At 39.2% G+C, this 21,241-nt stretch overlaps 1 long non-coding RNA gene across 1 annotated transcript in view; it reads right to left on the bottom strand.

The window, feature by feature from the left end:
• Positions 1 to 2,385: 2,385 nt before the first annotated feature.
• The window catches only part of LOC138744831 (uncharacterized), a 173,080-nt gene continuing 154,224 nt past the window's right edge, over positions 2,386 to 21,241 (bottom strand). Inside the window, exon 6 of the long non-coding RNA XR_011345782.1 lies at positions 2,386 to 4,671. This is a non-coding gene — a long non-coding RNA (uncharacterized lncRNA). The remainder of the gene's footprint in view (positions 4,672 to 21,241) is intronic.

Genomic DNA, 21,241 nt, shown 5'->3' with positions numbered 1-21,241 from the left:
GCCACAATGGAAAGGAAAGACTGTAAGTAAAGATCTGTTTTAGGCCATTCATTCCACTTATCTGATGAAAGGGATCAAAATGGTAATGGTCTGGGATTCCCAGATAAAATTCTGATGGGTTTGTTTGGAGTAGTGTTTATTGAATAAGTAGTGTTATTGGGATTTTTATTTATACATTCATTTCTCACATTATGATGCTGACAAACACACCATCAATAATTACCTTTAGGAAAGGACTGGCTATGTGAACTGCTGCAATCCTGGTGTTCAGGGAAGGGGATTATTCCAAGATTTAGATCCAGCAATGACAATAGGGCAGTGTTACCTTTCCAAGTCAGGACGTTGTGCAATACAGAGAGAACTTAAAGGTACGTTCCTCCCATATAACAATTTCTTGATGTTAGGTCCTGGATTTTTAAGAGTAGCCAAGGTGATCAACTGTAGTGTACACTGTAGCTTTTGATAAAGGAAATGAATAAATGTGGTGCTGAATGAATGCCAGTCAAGACAAACGACATTGAACTTCTCCAGAGTTTTCAGAGCTCCACTCATCCAGGAAAATAGAGCCACAACAGACTGCAGATGCTGGAATCCAGAACAAAAGACAAAATGCTGGAGGAAGTCAATGGGTCAGGCAGTGCCCAATGGAGAAAAATGGACAGTTGACATTTCAAGACAAAACCATGCTTCTAGACATGCCTTGTAGATGGTGACAGTACGCAGGGATGATTAACTCAGCTTCCAACCTGATTTTATAACTGAAATGCTGATCCACTGGCAGGTCTCATTGAGTCTCCCCATGATGTTGATGATGAGGGGCTTCTGTAAACGACTCAGCCCTCTTTTGCTGGATTCACGCAACTTGACATTTATCAGCCCAAGCCTGAATGGTACCTACATCTTTTTTTTTAATTTTTAATTTTTCACACTATAAACCATATGGACCAAAATACATACAGTCTTTTTTCTCTTGAATATATACAGTCAACAATACATGCGATTTGGACATGTGAGAAAGTGGAAAAATTTTGGGAAGATCTAAACCAGATATTAAATAAAATCACAAAAAGCAATATACCAAAAAACCCAGAGATCTTCCTCCTAAGTAATATAAGAAACAAAGAATTTGGACTCGATTTGGATGGAGCACAAAAAAGATTTGTTCTGATAGCCCTAGTTGTAGCAAAAAAATGTATTATGTCAACCTGGAAATTAGAAGATAACTTGAGAATACAACAATGGTATATAGAAATGAATAAATGTATTCCATTAGAAAAAATAACATATAATTTAAGAAATAACATCACAATATTCGAACAAATATGGGAAACGTACATGAAATACAATAGAGAAATCCTACCATGGACCTCCACCACCTAAAATGACAGAAGGAGAAGACAATGAAATGAACTGACTCAGTATGTAAAAGTAAAAGACAAAAATTTCTTGTTTATTTTTATTAAGTGACGACATTGTTTAACGGGTTTAATGTATCTTATAGATTGAACGTTGAATAAATGGGAAGGTGGGGTGAGGGAGGGAGGGAAAGGAATGGTACCTACATCTTGAAGCATGCAGATTGCGGAAGGATTTGCAAAGGGAATTGAACGTTGTATAATCTTAATGAGTAACATTAAAGTGCAACTTAACATTATGTCACTTCTTTCAATCTCTGATTTTCCTTCCCCTAAAGTGAAATTTTGCCATTTTCAAAGGAAAATTGATACACGGCCATCAAGACCATCAAGCAAAAAAGGGTGCCGAAAAGAAATATGATTTGTAAACTTAAAAACTTTGGATTCATTGCCAAAGTTGAATGCATCTTGCTTTAAATATTGACATCATGTATACCAGGATGTGCTGGTCATTGAGATTCATTATGTGCAGAGAAACGCAAAGTGATATGCAAGTGAGATCATAGAAACGACCTTAATGATTTTAAGATTGTCTTTGCAATGAGAAACTGATCTGCTTTTGATCGAAGTGGTCTCTCTTAGTGCCCAGCCAGAATTGCCCACATTATAGAGACCTGCTTCACTGGATTGGCAGAGAATATTGGAACACTGCAATCTCAATACCCGTAGCCTTACCCACATACCCCTATTTCACTCACCACCATTAGAAAGCATGTATGCCATCATGGACCCAGCCTAGAATGTACCTATTTAGTAGTTGAAAGGAAGTCTTCAAAAATAAAGATATGTATATTAATCTAAAAAAAAATCAAGGAATTTAAAGGTTTGTAAACCAGGATAAATGAGTATCATTGTACTTAGAACAAATACTGAGTGTAGCCAATCCAGTTTCTTCCATAAACAGAACATTTTGAAAACATTAGAGGGTTTTGATGACCAACATAAAGTTTTCTTCATTCTTAACAATGAATAAATACTGAAGCAGCTCAAACTTCTCGATACAGAAGGAGCTGTAGCAAGAATAAACCATTAAATTTATTGTGTTTACTCTGTCATTCAATAAGATTATGGCTGATGTTTCACCAAAGTATCTTTTCCTGCAATCAAGTATCTTTTGATTCCCCTAAAACCTAAATAGGTATTAATCTCCATCTCAGCAATATGACCACTTGTTCGGTGAATTCCAAAGATTCACTAAATTGTTTTTCACATCTCTGACCAGGATAGCTGACTCCTTATTCCAAGACTGAAGTCTGGTTCAAAACAAGGCAAACTAGGGAAACATCCACTCCTCACCTTCCCTTCTCGGGCCACAATTGGTGAACCTACTGTATACAAACTATTTTATGATCTGGATAAGATGATCAAAAAGAAAAATATTGCTTCATATATTGCAATTACAATTATATTCCAAGATATATCTTTTTATGTTCAATTTGAGAAAGGCAACTATAGCAATTATCTTACATGATATGGCTGTGAAAATTGTAGGTTACAAGTGTCTCACATCAAAATAAATAATTTCTTGAATATATGAAATAAATAACTTTTGGTGGAATTAAATCGGAACCGACTCCAATCCCCTAACCGACTCCAATCCCCTAACCCAAACCTTGCCTTGACCTTCACTATCTTTACAATGCACTGGTTATTTCTACCACCATCACCTTGCCCATCAAACAGTCAAGCCTTGTAAAATCCAGATTTGTTTTGACTTGGATTTTCAGAGGTGAGTAAGAATCAAGCATCCGAAACCAACATTAAAGAACCACTCTCTCCACGATAATGTTAATAATGCCCTTGGGACTCAGGATTAGCTAAAGAGAGGATATACACAGATAGTTTTTATTGCAGTTTTTTTTAGCCTCTCTAGTGACTACATCTGATTGGCTATAGCTAAATACAGATCAAAATTAACCTTTGAAGCAGTGTCAGGGGAAAATTTGCAGCTTTAACTTTTTCAGAAAATAATTGCTTTTGTCACTATTTACATATCACACAATGCAACATGAAAACTGTATAAAAGTAACAATTATGTTCACTATTACATCCAGAATTCAAATGATAATAAATATTTTCTATTTTATACATTGCAGTTCCTTTGAGAATACAGATTTGATGTGAACATAATCTAAAGTTTGAAAGTCATTCATTTTATTACAGAAGTGGCTGAAATTTACTGATTCGGTGTAACATGTTGTGATTAACAAAATGACAACATTAAAATTAGTAATTAAAATCTTATGAGCCTGCAGATTTCAATTAATCACACGCATCTATCTATTTAAGGTCAATAGTTCTGTGTGGCAAGATCTTATCATTCATTACACTAAACTAGATACTTTTGCAGGAAACATCTGAATCCTTTACTGGGAATTTATGATTTATTTTGCAGAATTTTATCTGATATTAATCTTTCAGGATATAGTTTAAGATTTTGAATTGGATATTTTCTGAGGTTGTTTTATGGAGGGATTTGAACTAATGCTCCCTCGACAGCCCATAAGATTACTCAGTGATTATAGGCAACTCAATATTGTATGACAGCATTTCCATGCAAGGGACTTACAATCATGTTTCATTAATTCAGCTTGAATGAAGCCTCATTTCGGGCCTCGAGGAGCTTAAGATTTATGTGAAATTAATAACATAACAGATGTCTTCACAATTTGGTTCCTCTGAAAAAAAATGATTACCTGAAAAACTTCAATACATTCAAATGCAGGCTGAAGGAAGCTTTACTCTGGGGTAAATTATTATTCATTTAAATCATTCATATCTGAAGACTAAGTGGAATTTAAATGTCATCTTTATATTAAACAGTTATATTCTACATTGTTACATGTAATAAACAGGAGCCTGGTACTTTCATATTAATAAGCTGCACTTGATTTTTGAGTTATAGCTTACAAAGCAAAAATCTCTAACTTTGATAAGTGATTGGAATAGCAGAGGCACAAGGGACAAAAGAAACTATTCAGGAAGCCCTGTTATTTTAGCTTTGTTTCTGATAATGTAGTCATCATTTCCTCAGAGGAGAACAAAATGCATCTGTGCTCAGACAGAACCCACCATCTTCTGAGAGATGTGGAGTGTCTCCTGTGCACACACATGCCTTAGGCCAACCAGCGTTTTTCTTTCCACGAGACTGCTTGAGCACTGCTTTTGGCTGAAAATACGATTCCTTTATCTAGTCTTCAGTAACACGAGGTACCTTACAAGCTGCTTTTTAACGCATGCCTGAGCAGGATTTTATCTGAAAGGAAGAAAAAAGTTGTCTAAGGGATTACTTCTGAGCACCAAAAAAAATAATTGAAAGTAAACTTATCTTTTGCCCTGGTATTTGATCCAATATGTTGAAAGGCAGTCAGAACAAAGCAGCCATGATTCAAACACTCAACTATGAGAGATAAGGCTGCCACTGTAATACTTATGGATGCAAATTTATCACATTAATGCCAGAAAATTGATAAAATGTGAAGCACATAATAAATGCTACAGTCTTGGAATATTCACAACAATTAGCTTTTTGATTGCAGTGGACATGGTTCAGTTAGCATCTTAAAAATTCTAATCTCAATCTCCCCTTGTTTTAGTTCATTTGCTTTCAGAAATACTAATTTACTGAAAATGTGGGAGGAATCACCGAAGGAACCAAAGATTAAAACTGAATGTTACTCACGCTCACTCCATAATGGCCACACTAACGTTTACTGAAAGGCAGGGAACAAGAAACCTTTACCTCCTTTCATAACCCTATCATTAAATTATCGCTTGAGAATTTTCTTTAAAAATTGTGAACTGGTTTCGCAGTTATTTGGTGACCTAAAAGGAACTATATGGTAAGTACAATCTCATCATTGGAACACAAGATGTAGCAAAGTGAATAAAGATTTGTGAAATGTGAATAAGTATTTAGCAAAGTGTTCAGTGAGTATAAAGTTGATATGAAAATGCTGAAGTGCAGACAACCATTCTAATTCTGGCCCTCACATATTCTATTAGCCATTTTGCTTGCCAATAGCAGTATGAACGCTGTTATTTTAATTAAATTCTACTTTTTTTTCCCTCTCAAAGCTCATGGAAAAACTTCAAAAGGCACTTTCAGACCCAATACTGAAACAAGTTATCTTTGTAACTATCCACGAGAGATGGCCTTGTGGCTAACATCCAGATGAAGCAAAGGGGATGTAATGGTAACTGTACACTCAAGAGTTGGAGTGAAAATGGGTTGCACAGCTGAGAGCCAATAGAATTAAAAGCACACAAAATGAAAAGAAAACAAAAGGGGGAGATTAAGAGGATCATTTGAAAGGGAAAACAAGATGTATTATAGCATGTTACCTGGAAGCCAGTCAAATAGTCCTGTATAACAAGGATGCAGTGTAAATGAGAGGACTGAGTAGCAGGCAGTTTTGGCAACAAATGTGCTCATTGTAAATAAAGGCCAGAATCTCCTGTCTGCACGCATTAAGGATATTTTGACAGTAACAATGTGGTAACCACATGTAGTTACTGCCAAACCTTTTGTGTGTTATTTATTCTTGTATGGCAATCTGCCACTTATGGTAAATTAAGCTATTCAACAGAACATTACATGCAATCCAAATTAAACAGCTTAACAACCAAAAATGACGCTGACCTTCCTCAATGACTACGTCTGAGAGCTGAATGTTAACTCCTCCGAGGGGTTGGCAATTGAGTGAAGATAATCCATTGTCTTCTGCTTCTGGTCAGCATGTCAGATTGCATGCAGAAACCCTCTAAAAGGGACAATTTAGTAATTGCACTCATTAGGAGCAATATTAACAGTAAGCAGAGGTTTTAACAGAATATCTGCTGGTTGTACAAACCACCTGGAACTTGCTATAAAACCTAACCTTGACGAGGGTGGCAGTGGATACTGACTAATGAGCTGACAGATCTGGCAATAAAATTCAACCTCAACATTCACTGCACTTCTCCCTCCTTTGGCCCTGCTGAATATCTCCAACATTTTCTGTACTTATTTTAGATCCGCAGCACTTTCAATTTCTTTGCTTTCCAATTGTGTCCCTTAAAACCTGGGAGAAAACTCATAGCATTGAGATACAGAAATAGTGCAGACAAAGACACCAATGACCAATAAGTAATAAACTGAAGTGTTGAAGATATGCTTCAAATACATTTACACTCTGGACATACCCAAACTATCCATGAAGTACCCTGAGCCTCTAGGATGATGACGTCATGTTGCAGTTGGCACAATATTATGCGACAGCAGAGGGTCTAGTGCCTTCTTGGAAGAATAGTAGGAACAGAAAGGAGCAGAGGGGAGGAAGAAGAGAAGGATATTGCGAGAAATGCAGGATAAGCATTGGCTTTGGATGCCTGGAATAATATACTGGTCAACATCCGAAGGCCAAACCTACACACCACTTAAATAAAGGCTAATTAGCCCAAGCAACAGGCACACCTCATCTGTCCAACACACAAAAATATTCCAATCTTTGAGTTTTATTTAGGCTAAAAGGTAACTGACCAGAGACCATGAGGGAGAGGCATGACACTGCAGAAAGATGAGGAGGCTGAATCTTAGTGATGGCTGTTCAGATAGAGACATCAGCAAGGCAGGGAGGGCTATGTACAGCTCCGATGTGAAATGGTATGAGAAGTGATATACTAGAGCCTATTTAAAATTTGAGGAAAATATGTTTATTTATCCTATTATGCCTGGTACAGTGAGAAGATTCTACTGCAAGTTTAACAGGTCAACTCAGTTATATAAAGTTAAAACAAAAGCAAAAGTACAATTACAGAATATAGAGACACAATGAAAATTAATTTGAGCACTGTTGTGCGGTTCTAGTAGCTGCAGTGAAGAACATGTCTTGAAGCCAATCGGTTTGTGCTTTCACACTCTCGAAATGGAAGAAAGGAGAAGAGAGTGTGTGCAGGGTGCAGTGGGCCCTTTAGTTTGTTGCCTGCTTTTCCGTGGCAATGGGAGATGTGTAGATGGAGTCCTTGGAGGGGACCAATGTTCTGAGCTACATTCTAACATCTTGTGCAACTTCTTAGATCTGAAGCAGAGTAGCTCCCATTTATATATGATGTATCCAGCAAGTATGGTTTCAATGGTGCACCTGAAGATGTTGTTGAGAGACATGAGGGAACATGCTGAACTTCCTTAGGCTTCAAAGAAGTTGAGGTGTTAGTATGTTTTTGTTTACAACCACATCAATATAGGTGATCCAGGTCAAAAGCTTAAAGCTGTCTACACTCTCCACTCTGAAGTGCTATTGTTATGGGCAAAAGACTAGCCTCTTCAACCTTTCCTGGTCTATGAAGGCAGTTTAATGTGTAGAACATGTGCATTGGGATCCAGGTGAACATTCCATTGTGCCTGATCTGATAAAATTATTAAATTGCTTATGAGTCAAATCCAGGAATGGGAACAAAACCTATTCTGTTCTGGGTCCACAAAGACAGCTTGGCGACCTTGACAGGTTTCTCCTTCAGAAAAACAGGGAACATGATCTTTCTGTGGCTCATTAGAGCCTCTGGCATGACAGCCAGTGAGTGAGGAGTCACTTCATCTTGCTATAGCCTTGGCAGGCCCGACTTTTTTGACTATGTAGCTAGTTCTGCTAAGATCCAGCAAATTTCATGCTAGCAATGAATTTTAAACGGCAAAGCCAGGCTAAATTGTGCTTTCTGTCATTGTGCCTGCTTGGCCGAATTGCTTTTGAAACCCGAAAATAGTACGTTAATGTTATGATTGCCTTACAACAACACTGGTGGAAAAGGCTCACTGCAGAAAATTTCAGATCTGCTGCTTGCTGGTATACCTACCCTCACCCCACTCTCACCCTACCCCCAAGCTATTCCTCTGCTTCAGAGAATTAAAATTTAGCCAATAATTTCTCCGTTGCTAAATATAGTAGAGGGGAAAATGCAACACACTGAAATACTGGCATGAATACTGTGATGCGTGATTATCTGGAGGCAGTAAAGTGTGGAAATGGTCAACATCAACTTCAAGCACCCCTCACATTCCAGTGAGATCATTATTCAGTCAGCATTGACCACAACGTTAATTACCTTGCAATGAGCTCAAAAATCGTCAATTCCAAAGTTAGCCTGGCAACAGGAGATGCATTATGGTTAATGTTGGGTGTGGATTACTATGGGAAATATAGGCGACATTGAAGAATAATGCAACTCGGGTGAGAGCAAACTCCAAAAGCTGTCAGGCACAGTCACAATGGAGGAGGTGGAAAGAAGGAGGGATGTATTTTTTTGGCCTGAAGCGACCCTCCAGAAGTATGCTCAGAAGAGATCAGATAATCACATAGGTGACAGTCATGCAGTTCTAAGGTCTCGATCTAGAAAGTTCCACATCCTCACCTGAATGGTCAAAGTTCACAAACGTAAGCTTGCAGAGCCACCAAGGAACAAGTGTTGGTAGCTAGGATGGGGAGAGGGAGTTCAGCCATGGGGTACCACTTTACTTTGAAGTGGAGGGTACATTGTGATTAGCATAGATTCTGGAGATCAGGTCATTCTGACTTGGGAAACATTGAGCATGTAAACAAGTAATATGGGTGAATGCAAGCTCTGATGCTTTCAGCCAGCACATCCATTAAACTAAAGATTTGCATCATGAAAAAAATTGGGAATTATGATAGACAACTTCAAGCTGAACAGAAAGATAATTTCAGATTTGCTGCATCACATAGGAAGTTGAAGAAACATAAACTTTTCTTGAATTTAGCTTGTTTAATTGCATAATGACGCTGACACATTGTGTTAGTTCAACTGACCTAAAACTATTTTGTTGCTGATTTTCAGTTGTACTCAGCATCAGATGCCTCTCACTTCAGTGTCCAACAATAATCACCCAACGTTAATGGATTTCAGTTGCCCTGATTCTGCTTTTCCAGGGTCGTGGTCATTTTTTTTTAGGAGTCAGGGTGTGCAAAAATCGTAAGTTGTGCAAAATTTTTTCCTGTGACGAAAGTATGTGCATACTGGATGCTTGTGCAAACGTAAACTTGAAAAAATTAAAACTATTAATGACGACATTATTTTAGGGAAGCTCTTGTGCGTGCATTAACTTGCTTTGTGCACTGCTGGGAAAATGTGTGTGCATGTGTGCAGCTTAGAGGGAACAGTGGCTGCGATGTCCTAGCTTCATCACAATGACTGCACCAGGGAAGAGGTCCAAGTGTGAATCCAGAAAATAAATTTTCAATGAAATGCTGCACCTCATGGTTTTTGAACATTTGAAGCATGATGTCAAATAGTTGGATTTGGTTTGGTGCTCTATAGTTACCAAGAAAATTCTCAACAACATTTTTAAATGCCTTCCAAGCTATTTTTTTCCGGCCTCACTTGGAGATCTTTGAACATGCCTTGAGTGTATGTTTGAACTAAGCAAAACAGCTTGCTTTGTGGACGATATACTAGTCAACTTAAAATATGACAGGAAATCACAAAAATTTGCTATATCTAAACAAAACGTATGTGATAGGAAATTTTTAAGGTTGTAATCAGTAGCCCAAAATCCATAAAATACACCCAAAAAAGTTCAAGAAACCAAATTTTTGTTGTCAGTGTTATTTATCAGCCCCATTTTCAAATGCCAAATCTCACTAACTGCAATGTCAGTCTCAATTTGCCACATCCTTATTGCTCACTCCCCAACAACTACCATCAATGAGTATTCATACTTGCTAATCCCATGTTCCACTGCTCTCCCACACACCCAGAACAGCTCCAAGTCTCACACTCGTATCTGAAGGTTTAAATTCATCCATGATAGTCAGACCATCCAAACAGAATGCAAGACGCCTACTGAGATTTTGAGCATTCAACATAAAGCCAGAGGTACAGAAGCCAGAGTAGACAAAGGAATGGTCCACACTAACCATCTAAGACTCTCATATGTACAAAACAATATTCATTTATTTGCAGATATAAAATACTTGTCCTGTATGTGTACTTTTTGTCTGTATGTGTGTTATGTCTGGTTGTATATCTGCGTGTTTCGGACCAAGGACCGGAGAATGCTGTTTTGACAGGGTGTACTTGTACAATCAGATGACAATAAACTTGGCTTGACTTGAAAGATCTAACAGGAGGAGGCTTCATGCCTTAACCCCCATGGAAGGGATGGATTTGACATTATTTTGAAGGTCACTAGCAGGATTGTGGCCAGAAATTGGTCTGAAGCTACTGTGGGTACCCTGAAGTACACACACACACACACACACACACACACACACACACACACACACACACACACACACACACACACACACACACACACACACACACAAAATGATGTAAGCAGTTGCCCATTCATCACATGCACCACAACGTTACCCTTATTCTTTTCCATTTCAGAGATCCAAAAACTGCTACTTGGGCTGGCAGTAAAGGAAGAGTAAGAAGAGAATGGTGAAGGGACACCATTGTTAAATTTGACACCTACTGACACCATCTTAAATGCCGGTTCAGTTTAGAGGGAAACATGGAAATAGGCTTGCACAGCTTGCCCAAAGGCTACAAATAGAGGAAGCAGAGAGAGAGTTTGAACAGATCTCCTGCAAAGGTCTCATTTGAAGATCTTGATGGGTTCAGTTACAAAAGGCCATTGATGGCCTTTAGTACTTTGGGGATGTTACTCCAAAGCTTTCATTCAATCTCAATGAGTTTGGAGGAGCGGAACACTGATTTAACACAAGGCTTCAGGTTTCCTTGATTGTCATGTTCTAATACTCAAAATTTATCAACTTTATCTGTTTTAAAGGGACACAAAAGAGGTGCATTAGCATTGCCCTTGCATGTAACTCAGGATCAATCATTTCTGGGTGAATCATTGTTCTATTCTGTCTGCATGTTTGTGGACTCCAACCAAAGTGCAGTGGGTGTCGTTCCTTCCATTACACGAATCAAATAAGAGAGTGCTGCTGGGGAAATGACAGAGTGCTGAAGTGCTGGCTGTGAATCACTAATTATAAAGCTTACATGGAGTGACAGAGGCTCTGCAATCTGCTCAGCAACAGTTGGCTAGGATCACTGAGGCAGACCTTCTCTCTCCTCTCCCTCCCCCACCCCTCATCAGTAGCAGGGGTTTCATGGACCAAAGATATGGTGTAGCTCCTCAGAAAGTCAGTAATCTCACTCTCTTCCTCATGTCCATCTGCCAGGCATCCTCCACAGTGAAGTCCACAACTGGGCTCTTTAGGCCCAAGGCTACCTGCTCTCTCTTCCACTGAAGTCAACAGCCATTCATCAGCTTTGCCACTGGAGTACCACTGGAGTTGAAATGCATGGAAGCCAGAGAGTAATGGAATTCAGAAGGATGATGAGTTGACCTTTATATTTAATGAGGTTGCTTTTCATTTCTAAATTTACTTTGGAATGTTCATGGCAGCATTTATTTTGAAATTTTTGGCTGACTGGGAATGAGCAGCAAAGGAAAATTTGGAAGAGTTGAGTAATTGGGATGGCAGTTATTGAAATCCCACTTGGATGAGTTATTCATGTAGAGTTAGGCTGAAGGACTTTCTTGATGATCACCCTCCCCCTCCTTTACCTTCTTCCTATTTGTCTGTATCCCCATGATGGTTGGTTGTGCAGCGAGCAGCAGACAACCTCTGCTGAATTAGAATGAGCTTGCTCCAGAGCAGCCTACGCAGTAGTAGGCTCATTTGAAGACTGGCTCAAGACTGGCTCAAGACTGGCTGAAGGTGTACCAGGTATCAGAACTGGGATGCAAGAGCACTAAAGGGTTCTTAATTGTGTCAGACGTTCGGATCTGGAGCTCGGGCTGCTGATGGTTAGGACTCTGCGTGGCTGCAGGGTCTGCAGGAGAACTGGAGGAAAAACCATGGACACTTGGTGACTCTGAGGGGCTCTCTTTTGCTTCTCTTTCTCTGACCGTAAATCAGGCAATTTTTGTCAATGGCGAATCTGCCTGGCTTACAGCAAACAAAAACAAATTTTGTGTAATATTGCACTGACAATAAATTGAATCTTCAATCTTATTTCAGTAATAGGCTTTTGGTGTACAACTTTAAAGAAAGCAACTGTTGTGCAGGTGCATGGGTTTTGTACTGAAGCTAACAGCGATGCAGTCTTCATCCAGTTATTCTTACTCACGAGACACCATGCATGGACCGGTATAATTCTTTGCCTATGGTTACACACTAGTTGAACATTGAGGCAATGGATATAAAAGATGAAGTAAGATTAAAACATGTCCATTATTTCTATTTGGGAAGTGAAATCATACCTTTGGACATGGCCACAAATGGAATCGGAACAGAATTCTAGATTATTGGGAGTTTGAGAGATGCTTATTTTATCCTGGTCAACCTTCCAATCTTGGAGATTGTTGACATATTTATGTTGTGGCCTTAAATAGGGAATCTGCTTGGGAAACGGGTTTAATTCCCCTGTGAAGGACAAGCTGCGGAAAAATGAGAATGAGATGAAGGGTCAATATTATTCGATTTGACACCTGCCGTCACCAACTTTCACCAACAGCAAGTGCAATTTGGTCAGCAGACGAAGAATTTAAAGAGGCACATATTTTCCCTTCTGTTCTAGGCGAAAAAGCAGAAGCTTAAGTAGTTGGTGGAGTGATTCAAATCAACCTCAGCTGTTGACCTTGTGCTAATGCTCCATTAGCTGTCCCACTGTGTGGATTGGAGCTTGCATAAGTAGACAGAAAATGCAAATTTTAAAAATCAGAAATAAATGGCATTCAAGTAGATCCTCAGGAACAATGCTCAGGGTACCACTTACTCTTCACTTGTGTGTGGACGGAGCAACTGTGGAACCTTTAGGAAATCCTTGGCACTCTATGAGATCAAAATATGCAAATCTCATTGTAAATACAAAACATCTGCTAAACTTCTTTTTATTTAAACAGCTCATATATAATGGCCCAAAAGACATTAACTAATAACATGAATTGACTAGAAGTTGATGCAAAATATAATGAATTTTCCCTTACCAGGGCTCCCAGAGTGAGAGATCAAAGCACATAACATTGTATCGTATTTTACAGCCATGCAGCGCAGAATTAGTGAGGAACAGCCCATTTGATGCCAGGCCGCAGCTGTTTCTGTTAATTGAAAGCTCCCAAGTACTAAATTAAGTTAAAAACTATCAGACAAATGAGGGGGTCAGCAAAAGAGTGCATTAGTGCTCTCATCAATAAAACAGGCCTGACAGGTCCTAGTAGAGGAAGTTAATTATGGCATCTTGCAAAGTGTTATTATAAATGACTAAGCCAGCATTAGTTAATGTTTCACCATTGTCCTGGCAATTGGTGAAGCACAGTGTGGTTCACACCATGCTTTTCACAGTTATATGGTTACATGGTTGTTATCAACTTGCCTGATGCTTGATTGATAAATCATATGAGAACATCGCAAGAGAGTCAGTGGCCCTAAGCCATTTTATGGAGTTTCAAACCACATGGTGCAAAATTTCACCTACAAGCTTACACACCTACACATTATCTATTTTTTGGCTGGAAGTTTTACCTGCATAGCTTTCATGGTAATACAGAGTTTGGCATTCAACCACTTGAGGCAGTCACACCCAGGCATGCCCCCGACATTTAAATAAATCATTGTGAATATTATTGTCATATCCATCAAGGATCTGTTTGAAGCCATATTCTCTTTTTTATTTAACCATTTATATTTGCAGGTTTCACCTGGTGGTAGAGGATTGACTTTCCAATGTACACCGACAGCCAACACACACTTCTAACACTCTTTAAGACTTTCCTGGAGCCCACAACCCTTTGCCGCTTGATTGGCATTAACAAGTCAAATTTCTTCTCCAATTGAATTAATTCTCAGCTAACTCTGAGGGGTGACATTTTCAAATAGACTGCAGATAGGATCTGGAATGAGCAGAGAGGAAGTCCTGGAGGCAAGAACAATAGTAACATTAAGATAGGTACTTGAATGGGTAAGGCATAGAAGTGACAGGAATTAATGCAGGCAAGTGCGATTAGCATAGATAAGCTTGACAGCTAACACATTCATGGTGGCATGGAGAGTGTAACTCTCCCACTCTACAAAGATAAGGAAGATGAAAAGCCACCTGATGTTCCATCTTCTCGTAACTCATGAAACTGAGTAATGTCCATGAATTTTGTTTGAAAAGTTTGAACCCCAGACATAATTCATCAGCAAAACTGTTGTAAAAGTACCTTCCACCTCCACAGACTCTTGCATGATCTTTAAATTTTAACCAATCTTGTGACACCTCTAGGTTAAGGGCCTGGTCATAAGGAAAGGAACGATTGCTGCATTGAATCTTTAACTGTCTAAACCACTTCACAAAGGCATAAAAATTCTTTTGAGCTTTTCCTGCTCTACCACCATTACTTTGGCAGAAGTCCACAAGTTGCCTTCAAAAGGTGGCGTGGTTAGCGTAATGTTGTTACAGCACCAGTGATCGGGACTGGGGTTCGAATCCCATGGTGTCTGTAAGGAGTTTGTACATTCTCCTTGTGCCTGCATGGGTTTTCCTTGGGAGCTCCAGTTTCCTCCCATCCTTCAGGAAAACATACAGGGGTTGTAGGTCAATTGGATGCAATTGAGCATCGTGGGCTGGATGGGCGAAAGGGCTTGTAACCATGCTGCATGTCTACGTTTAAAGAAAAATAAAATTAAAAGTTGTCATGCTTGCCTTCATTGGTCAGGCTGTTGAGTACAGGAGCAGAGACATCATGTTACAGCAAACCAAGATGATAGTAAGACTGTGCTTGGAGTACTGAGTGCAGTTTTGGACACTCACAGTCATCGGAAAGATGAAAACGAGAATGTTAACAGGACTGGTGGAAATATAAGAAGAGGCTGGAAGGCTAGGGCTTTTCTCACTGGATTGTAAAAGATGGTGGGGACCTTATAGAGGTTTTTAAAATATGAGAAGCATAAATTAAGATAAATATTATAGTCCTCTTCCTTGGGTTGTGGAATCTAAAAAATAGAGAAGGAGAGAGGGGAAAGATTTATAAGGACCGGAGGGGCACCTTCTTTATCCAGAGGGTTGTGGGTATATGGAACAAGTCACCAGAGCAAATGGCAGAAGTGGGGAGACATGTAACATTCCAAAAACATTTAGACAGGCACATGAATAGAAAAGGTTAGAGGGATGGAGGCCAAATGCAGGGAAATGGTTGGCATGGACAAGTTGGGACAAAGGGCCTGTTTTCCGTGCTGTAGAACTCTACAACTCAATGCCATAACTCTAACTGGGGGGTTTCAGTTACATTTCCCTTAGATTAATTAAATAGGTGAAGCAATGGGTTTAGATTGTTCCGACATCTGGCCAGTGACTTCAGAGAGAAGCACTCAGTAGCCATGGTCGCAGACTTCTACTCTTGCGTGATGCAGCGCAGGAACAAGGAACATGCGTCGTTGCTGATCTAATTTTTCAGTCCACAGCATTCCATGATGCAATGAATGGCCTGTTGCTGATTGTAGCTGGCTCCCTTAGCCTCTCACCACAGCTCCATTCATTGGAACAGGCTCACCATCATTCACTAAAGAGGCAAGTCAAGTGGCTTGCTTCTTCATTATTTTTTATTGGTAAAAACCTTTGACAAGTCAACTGTCAATTGGCCATCAAGATGGGCAGGGACAGTTTATTCTTCCAGTGGCCTGATAACCATGATAAACCACTCCACTTTACTGCAGACCCATGGCTGCAATGCCAAGAGGACATAAAGTGCTTCAAAGCTACTAAAGGTATGTCCAACCATGGGCTACCATGATGGAAAATTACAAGCTGGTTAAAGCAAAATCAATAATCAGTTTATTCTCTTGCCCTTTCCTTCAGTTTCTGTTTGACAATCTGAGACATGGTGACTGCTAGTGGACCTCAAAGGTACCTGATCAGACTCTCTCTTGTTGGACATGCGCACTTTCATTCCTTAACACTTATCAACCCAAGCCTGCATTCTCTGGGTTTCGCTGTGCATAGGCACAGGCTGTGCATAAATCACAGGTTATGGGGAAGAGCAAGTGGAGTGAGTTGATGCCCAGTTCAGATCAATTATGATTATGTTGAATGACTCAACAGGTTCACAAGACCAAATGGTTAATGCCTGCATGTAATGATACGATTGTATGCACTACAGGCACAGGCTGGCCCGCCCTCCTGATGACATCCTCTCCTAGACTCCTTCCCTGTGACCCAGACCATAAATGCCGAGTCTCCTCTTCCTCTCCTCATTTTCCCTACCCTTGACCCAGGCCAGCAGTCTCATGTGTAATAAAGCCTATCGTTCTTTGTCTCTGTGATTAATGGGGCAACTGGTAGTGCCCAACACTGCATTCAATGTTGGAAGAATGAAATACTCAGTGTCAATTGTAAACTTTATCTGGTAGCTACATGTCCATCTACATGAACATTTTGTTCCTTTTCTAGCACTTGCCTTTATTTGTAGCATCTATTCAATTTTGTTTACTTATGTTCCTCTAATCTTGAAGGATTTGTAAAACTTTCCTCATTAGCATTTGTTAACTTTGAAATAGAGTGAAGCAGTCAAAGCACACAGGGCTGATTCAGCAAACCTATCAATTGGCAATTCAGCACTGCACTATCATTGTATTGTGCTGTGGAGAGAATCACTAACCTCTCCCTGAATCGCCAAGTTCATTATAATAATTGAACTAAATTTCCATCAAATTTTCTGCAGGAACTAAAGAATGGTGAAGGTCAAGTAATTGTGAGAACAATGGCTCTTAAAAGCTTGCTGCTCTGTTTAAATCAGGAGTCCTCTAAAGTGGTTGATATTGACCTGTGGGGGTTGATAGGACTATCCAAGAGGTTGATGTGCCAGTGGGTCGAAAGGGGTTGTTAACGATAGGGGTGGGATCGATTGAACTTTTGCGGTGGAAAGCAGGGGTGGATCAATGGGAAATAGCCCCTATGACAGTGGTGGCCATGTTGTATTTGGCCAGCCTTTGAATAAGGGAGGATGGACTGAGCATAGAAGAAAGATGTATGTGTTGTTTGTACCTTTGGCAGCACCCCGCCCCCCCCCCCCCACCCCCAACACCATGCCTGGGGGTTGATGAAGGATCAAGTAATCCATGAAGGGGTCAATGGTCTAAAAAGTTTGGGAGCCCTGGTTTAAACAGAGCTGGGTATCATGGCTAAATTGCAACTACTGTGTTAGGGTGAAACAGCCATGGTCAAAGTATAAAGTTTAAAACATAGTAGCCATTAATGCACACTCTCCATGGCCTACAGAATATAGTAAAATATTAGCACAGTTGGTGTAGTGGTTACCTATTTAATTAATTTTTTTTAATAAAATAACAATACATTTTTTTTGGCTTTTATTTATAATTGGATACAGTATATGTTCCATGAGACTAATTATCAATAATATTAGAGTGATTATTCATTGAAAGGAAAGAACTTTAGCAAGTCTACAGAGTGATACAAAACAGATTACTGTGGTAAAGTTTTGATGTTCAGAAAAATTGGGTTACAGACAATTCTGAGGAATGGAGCCTTACATAACACGGGACTGCCTGTTTATCAAAATGTAAAGTAAAACTAGTTACCAGTTGGCATTTAAAGGACAGATATTTGTCAAGACAAAGAGAAGTTGCCAATTCTGGTATCTAGACAAAAAACAAAACTGCAGGAAAAAAAAAAACCAGTGGGACAAGCTGCATCTGTGGAGACAAAATGTGCAAGGTTTATAAATGAATTATGATTATGAATTCATGATTATGAAACATCCTCATATGAATAGAGCAAATGTAAGAAAATGGACCTCTGTTAGGCATCAGGAACCTTCAGCTGAAATATCTTGCACCATTGTGACAGAAATCAAGGAAGGTCCTCATCATTACCAGTCACATACCACAGCAAAATGTGCTCCATCAACCAGTGGTTGGGGGCATTTAATTTTCCAGAAACACTGCTTTTGAATGTCTGGGGTCCCTGTCCTCAGAAGCTTTGAAACCACCCTGAATGGCTTTATCCCAGCAAATGTGTTTCAGAAATGCTCCCATTGTAAATATGTAATTCAATGGAATCACTTAACTGCACTCAAACTGTTGAAGTAAAGCATTCAATTATAATTATTGAAATTTTATTCCATCAACTGTTGTTAAAGTGCATAAACACTCAAAGTATTCTACTAAGAGATTTTCCCAGGAGAGGCTTCCATCAGGTTGCTTTCTTCATGTCTTCTTGTGCTGTTACATTGACATCCCTGGTTTCCATGTGGCTCATTCGCAAACACAACACACCGAATCAAAATCGGATTTTCAGAAAATGGGTCACGAGTGGTAGGAGATAGCAGAATATTTCTGCTGCAGTGACTCTTTAGTGAAAGGCTTTCCCATTCATATTGCAATTTTCACAGTTAAGTAAAGTAGGATCTCAAACCCTCTTTGAACATAATTAATAGAACTGCTGCCTCACAGATACAGTGACCAAGGTTTCAGCCTGGATTATGACCTGCAGTCAGAAAGTGAAGTATAATAGTTGACGGACACTTTGGGGAATATCAAGTTGACGATAGGGTTGGATCAGGATCTCAAGCTTGCAAAAGCACGTGGAGGGTTCTTTTTTTTCTGTGAGGTGAGGGAATGAGAGGTGGGAACTATTAAAAACCATAGTCGAATATTCAATGTTACTCAGCCATGGCTTACACCCAACCGTTTGCTCAAATTATTACTTAGTGCTGCCAGATTTACATTTATTGTCCATATTTTTGAATTCAGCATTTGAATACGAATGATATTTTAAAAATTCACAATAGGCACATATCATGGACGAGTTGATATTTCATTGACTCTCAGAAAAAAATCCTGCTTCCTCTGCAATGTACAATGCTTCAGCCTTTAAAAATTTGAAACAGGATTCAAGAGTTCGAAAAGCAAATTATATGGAGAAAAATGCCCTAAAGGAGGCTAAACAGAGGAATTGAGATGATGGTTTGAAGAAATTTAATTCCAATCATCTAAGATTGTGCAGAGGTATGAAGAAAATAAAAGGATAAAAATAGTTCACCACATAAATAATTAAGCAATCACATTAAATACTCAAATCCCCAATTAAAAGAACTGTTTAATTTTCAAGGATTGCACGACTGAAGTAAACAACAGATAAATAACTCTTCATTATCAGTGGTCTCAGAAAAACTGAAAAATTATATTCCTGTTGTATTTTTCAATGAAATGCAAATATATTCCAAATGTCCAAGTGAAAATAGATGAATTTAAAATACATTCAAATTATATTTATTATTTTTTAATCTGAGAGTTGTGCTTTTTGAAACCAGCTGGACAGAAAATGAAATGCTTTAATGGATTGATACACTGGAATATTTCACCATTAAGAGTTGAAATGAATTAAGAAAATAGTTCAAGAAATAATTCACTTGAAATATTTCCAGATGTGCTTTGTGCTTTGAGTATGTTTGCTATTATGAAGACATTTTCATATATTATCTTTATGAATTCACCAAAGGTCTCATCTTATTGAGATACCATTTTTAATAAGGAACAAAGGGATACATATTTTTTGTGGTACAGTATGACTCACAGATGTACAGAATTATTACAATCTGGAACCAGACCATTTGGCCTATTGAGTCCATGCTAGCAATCTAGTTAGTCACACTTCCAGGCCTTCTCCCTCGAGCCCTGTGGATCCTTTCCTTTCACTTAGCCAGATTCCTTATCAATGTTAGTACTGAATCTGTTTCCATTACCACCCCTGGCAGTGCATTTCAGACACTAATCATTCACTGTGTAAAAGTAATTTTCTTCATGTACCTTCAAGTTTTTTTTTCCCAATCATTTTCATTCTATGTGCTAATTTTTGACTTCTCTGCATTGACAACAGATTCTCTTTTTCTGTCCAATGCTTTGTGGTTTAAATTGCTTTGGTCAGATGTCCCTGCAAGTTTACAAGCAAGTCCACAAGCCCTGAATTCATTTTGAAGAATCTCTTCAGCATCATATCCATCGACCACATCTTCAAGGAGGGCCTTTCTTGGGGCACTGAGCTATTGGGTCTTTACATCAAAACTGATTATTCAGTCACAGCATCCAAAACTGCACTAAATTCTCCAACTGTGGCTGATCCAACAGCTGGAAAGGCTTGTCATGACATTCAAATTCTTGTGCATGATACCACTATCTGTTAAGCCCAGTAACCTGGACAATTTTTTAACTAAGCATTGCTGGAGGGACCATAAAAACACTCGTTCCTTGCAGCCAAAACAAAGTTGGAATATATTTAAATAGATTTCTGAATATAGATAGATTTTAGATTCAGATTTCAGATTTATTGTCAGAGTACGTACATGACAACCCTGAGATTCATTTTCCTGTGGGCCAAGCAGAATTACCACTTTAATGGTAGTGCAAAAATAAACTGTACACAATGTCCACATGTAAACAATTGTAAATGACTGACTGTGCAAGACGGAGAGAAAAAAGTGCAAAAAGTAGGGGTCCTTAAATGAGTCCCTGATTGAGTTTGTTGTTGAGGAGTCTGATAGTGGAGGGGTGGCAGCTGTTCCTGAACCTGGTGGTGCGAGTCTTGTTCACCCATACCCTCTTTCCTGATGGTAGCAGCGAGAACAGAGTGTGTGTTAGGTGGTGTGGATCCTTGATGATTCCTGCTGCTCTCTGATGGCAGTGTTCCTCATAGATTTTCTCGATAATAGGGAAGGTTTTGCCTGTGATGTCCTGGGCTGCGTCCACTACCTTTTGCAGGGGTTTATGTTCAGGGGTATTGGTGTCCCCATACCACACTGTGATGCAGCAGGT

Source organism: Narcine bancroftii, chromosome 10 (genome assembly GCF_036971445.1).
Source record: "Narcine bancroftii isolate sNarBan1 chromosome 10, sNarBan1.hap1, whole genome shotgun sequence".
Lineage (NCBI taxonomy): Eukaryota > Metazoa > Chordata > Chondrichthyes > Torpediniformes > Narcinidae > Narcine > Narcine bancroftii.
Note: the sequence above shows the minus strand (reverse complement) of the source record. Positions and strands in the feature narration are given on the sequence as shown.